The 5,119-nt window shown below is 38.2% G+C and overlaps 1 pseudogene; it reads right to left on the bottom strand.

The window, feature by feature from the left end:
• Positions 1-3,854: 3,854 nt before the first annotated feature.
• Positions 3,855-4,009, bottom strand: LOC118452745 (annotated as a pseudogene).
• Between the last annotated feature and the right edge of the window lie 1,110 nt (positions 4,010-5,119).

Below are 5,119 nucleotides of genomic sequence, written 5' to 3'. Positions count from 1 at the left end.
TTTAGACAGAAACGAGACTAAGTCAGGACCTATAATCAAGGACAAGGTTTTACCGCTGTCCATCATAACCTTGGGGACGCTTCTGACACAGCAGGTCAAGAGGAAGAGCACACACAGCACAGGCTCTTCTCACCAGCAGAGGAGAGGCTGTAGCCCTGCATGAGAACGGTGGAGTTCAAAAGCAGCTTCACCAGAAGGCAGAAGACTCCAGAGCTCATCTGAATGCAGGACACAGTGTGAGTTGCCCAAAGGAAAGTCACATGCACACTCTAGGTGTAAAGACACGAGGAAAGAGAAGCTTTCTTCCTCCCTCAAGATTTTCTTTTGACCTCAAGGTTCAGCAAAATATGCAAAATTAACAAGGCCCCTCCACTATGCAATATGACCACAGTAGTATTGTTTCACTTTTCCTATAAGGTTTTATAAGTAATATTTTCTCATGGTACTACCTATCCAGTGCTACCCCTCTTTTTTCTTAAATACAGGAGAGTGGACATTCTAAAATTACACATGACAATCTACCTTTATTAAAGCGTTTGTTAGGGTTTTCAAAAAGGTTATACCAGATGAGCATCTGTGAAAAAAACAAACAAGCAAAAAGACCCCACCCACATACCCAAAGCTATCACAGATATAAAAAACAAGAAAAATTGTTTAAAATTTAAATTCTCTTTATTGTTCTCTACTGTTGAAGCCACTCAGAACCTATGCTTTTGAAAAGTTCTATGAATAAAAAAAAGCTCCTACAAATGACAGAAGAAATTAAAACTCATTTTTTAACAGTAACATAGATATTTCCCTGATACTTTAAAAATGCAAGAAATTTCAGTGACTTTAAGTGTTCACATCTAAAATATTAGTATCGTGACGCATAAAGGATCAAGTGAAATCCAGCAGTGCATAGGCAAAGTGGCCCCATCCTGGCCAGGATCCAGTTATTTTCATGTTAAGACTAAATAGCAAGGGATGATATTTCTGAAACGCGTTGGCAATGAACAGAATGTCATTTAACCCTTTGAACCATTCTGCAAAAATAACTTCTTCCAGAACAACTGGATGATATTTTCTACCTTTACTTATTCACAGGGGAGACAAAAGTAGTTACAGAGGTTTTTTTCCCCTCAGTTACACATAAATAGTAAAAACACTGCCCTAGACTTGCTAAAGCTACAGTTCCATTTTATGCAAGCATGAGTGCTATTTTATGGGTTTGGTCGGGATTTTTGTAAAGTTAATTCAGGTTAAATGCTGAAAACATGTCTCAATCTAGAATGAAGGATCTGTTGACTTATTTTGCTACTACCCTCTAGACCAGAAGACTTCCTGGGATAAATCCTTAAACTAATCAGATATAAAAAACCCCAAAGATGAGACCATTTTAGTTTTAAATATAACTAGAGCAAATTTAAATGCACTGTATTCCAAGGCTTCGAGTCAGCCACAGAAATTGTGACAGACTGTAAAGCACAACTCCAAACTTGACAGTCTGAGCATACGAACCCCACAGATCAGTAACAGTGCATGTGGCATGTCCACAATCGCTCCAAATTGCCTATGGACACGTATGAACAAAGACACCGAGGCACTGCTTCTCAATCTTGCCTCTAGTATGGAAAAGATCATACCTAAAGAAAAAGTTTTCATTTGCTATTACTGTTCATTAAGGGGCTGAAACCGGAATGTTTAAAGACAGGAGTAGGAAAAGATTCTGTAGAGTTTTTAACCACAAGACATCTATATGTGGAGACTAGACTTCTTAGAGTTAAATAAGCAGAGAAGTTACTTTTTTTAATCAAGGAAATCCACTAAGAAACTGAAATTCTAAAAATCAAGTACACGAATTATCAGATTCTGCTTTACAGTTTATTCTGGTTGTGTAAACAGAGCTTAGGGATTTATGAGAGTTCTGCAAAAAGGACTGCAAAATCACAATACTCCAGTTCAACTTCTTCATTCACCAGAAATTATTAAACCTTAATAACAGCTCTTACACATCCGAACTTGGAGACAGGACATTCTTACTGAAGCAAGGGCAAACTAAAAGTGCATAAGCATATCAGTTTTGCTTTCCAGGCTGAAATAAAGGATTAGTATGTTCCTTACATATTACAGTAAGGAACAGTGTCACCAATGTTATATTGTACTAAATTATATCTATTTTTCTTATGCTAAGACATTCATTAACTCTTCTTGCGTTGTTCTGAGCTCCTGCTGAGGTACATGACCTTAAAAAAAAAAAAATCTAACTTGTCTATCCATCAACAGTGATAATTAGTTTTCAGAGAATCTGGCATATACACACTTTTTTTTTTTTTAAGAGCTTATACTTCATTATGCAATTTTTGACTGAATCAGAGGTACACTAAAACTGTCTTTTTTATACAATATCCCATTTTTGTTGATGGATTTGTTAGGCAATGACATCATAAATCTTAAGTATGCTCTGGCAGAGTTTCTTGCCAGTCAAAATAATTTAATAAACCCCAATAATACAATTTAAGCATTACATGAATTTCTTTATGCTTTTCAGGAAATGTTAAAAAAGTTTAAGCAATTGGCATAGCTGCTCCAAAAGATTATGAAATCATAAAAAGAAGGATGAAGAGGCTAAGTAACAGAGTGTGCGACCACTTGGCAACAGACCCACAAGGTGAATTTACTGTTTCTTGATGAATTCATGATTAATATACTTAAAACTTTGGAGATGCTACAGCAAATGCCTCATAAGAAAAAGCATCCCGCATTACTGTGAGACTGTTTGGTTGGGATTTTTTGAGATGGAACTAACCTGAATATTCATGACTAGGCCCAGGAATTCAGCCATTATTTTCTGGCAGAGAATCCAAGTAACTCAGAAATTGCTACAGTGATGAGAGAGTGCGCAAGCATTACGATGGAACCAGCAAGTTTGATATGTAAGCAGCACAAATGTTGTTGATGGGTGTGTTACCAGTTTGAGCTAGAAGAGAGGGAATTCAAAGTACATAAATGAGGTAGAGGCTAATATACGAGTGAAGCCTTCCAGTAGGCTTGAATCAGGCAGATGAAGGCAGTTAGAGACATTGCATTTTTCATTAATTTCTTACTCATGTTCAGCTGAGCTTTTCTAGGTGGCACCCCCAGCTCTTTTATAGCACTTCCCAGTTTTAATGGGGGAGGGAGGGAAGGATGGAAATACAGATAAATTATGAAACCAGTTTAGCCTCTTGACACAGTAGAATTAGACAGAATTTTAAAAGCCTGTATAGAGGAGGAAACAAATATCTTTGGAGAATGCAAGCCTAAGTATTAACTTTGACATAAACCTTCCATGTGAGATTTTATACTGCACTAGCACAGGAAAACAGCTTTGAAATGTGAGCCTCACATACATATCGTCATCCTATTTCCAAATTAGACAGCTAACAGCCAGACTTATTCAAATTCAAAAAACTCCTTTACATGGTGGTTGATCAGGCATTTGTAAGTCCTTCAGGTAGATGAAAAATTTTAGGAAGACAAAGTGGTTTACACCATCCTTTATCCACCCAATGTTGGAAAATTTCTGAACCGTGTTTAAAATACATGCCCTATATAGAGGACATTAACACTATCTTCATAGAAGTTTTAGAAGTAACAAAGTTATTCCCATTACACAGTTCCCAAATCCAAGAGCATTCTCTTTTCTGTCTTTCAGAATGCTCCTGACAACTTCAATCTACAGAGTAAAGACATATAAACTATGGATAAAAGTCTTGCTGAAACTCGTTTTCCTCTATTAGATTGTTGTTTGTTCTGTGTTAGGAAAAAGTATGTCAAGAAACCCCCACGAATTCTATTTTAGGAACAACTCATTTCTGTTTTCCTTTTTCCCAGGGGAGTGTGAATGCGCTCCCCACCCCAAAATTATGCAGTCATGTTCTTACTTCTGGGTAAACCTCAAGGGTCAAGCACACCCACACTGCAACAGATGAAACACAGTGAGAAAACCATCTTCCTGATCATGATGTCTCCCTCGTCAGGCAAGTATTGCACAACTGAATATGGCTGCATAAATTAACATTATGCAAACCCAGGACTTATCTTCCAGCCGAGATTCTCACCTGACAGTGGCAAAAAGATGTTACTCACTTTGCTCTACAGGGTTTCAACATTACATTTGGGGAGAAATGCAGTAGTCCAGTTTCTCCAGTCACTGTAAATCATGTGAACACAACTGTCTACAACAGCCCAGACTTCAACATTTCAGGAATCATGGCCACTTTCATACTTTCTACTAGGTGATTTCTTAATTTCTTAAGGAGATTTCTAGGACCATTCTAGCCTCCAGACGGTTACGTTATTGAACTGAAGATTCCACAGAATAAAGGAGAACACACAAAACAGAGAAGGACCTGCACAAACCACGGCATAAAGATTCTGTTTGCATTGCAGGAGGACAAGGACTAACCCAAGCCTGAAACTTGCTCAATTACTAGAATGGCTGTAGACCCTCGCACACCGCAGTCCAGTTAATTAACAGAACAACTCGTGCTCTGCTCTGCTGGCACAAAGTCTTATATAAAGGCTGCCTTCACTGCAGGGGCCGAGCTGGCTGCATTTACATCATGGGTCTGGCTTGAGCCATCCAGTCTGAGACCCTAGGGGACAGGCATCAGCTCTTCCTCCTGCTCTTCTACACATCCAGCTTCCAGAGAATCAGCCCCGAGCACACAAGCCCTCTCTCAAGGTCCAGCCCCAAACATTAGGTAACGACACCTGCCCTGAACAGCCAGAGTATCCAAAGGTCCCAAAGGTTTTGCATGGCTATAATGTTTTACAGAACTAAACTAAAACCACTATTAAAACCAAGAGAACAAACTGAAATCATGCTTCCAGGCATTCTGCAGTTACTGAATTCAAGTCCCAATGTAAAACATGAAAGGCTCCTGTTCTATGCATCCCCATGCCTTCACATTAAACTGAACATTATCCACACATAAAGATTAACATCTTTAAGTAAGGATTATTTTAGTTGACAAACATTTGAAGATTAATAGTAAAAAAACAATGTTTCTACACATTTGTCTTATTATTGGTTGTCTAAAATCAACTCCACTATCGTATTGTCTTTATTATTGATGTTTGCTCTGATCCCTAT

The sequence above is a fragment of the Egretta garzetta genome, unplaced genomic scaffold (genome assembly GCF_000687185.1).
Source record: "Egretta garzetta isolate BGI_Z169 unplaced genomic scaffold, ASM68718v1 scaffold107, whole genome shotgun sequence".
Lineage (NCBI taxonomy): Eukaryota > Metazoa > Chordata > Aves > Pelecaniformes > Ardeidae > Egretta > Egretta garzetta.
The sequence above is the reverse complement of the archived record's forward strand: the minus strand, read 5'-3'. Positions and strand labels throughout refer to the sequence as shown.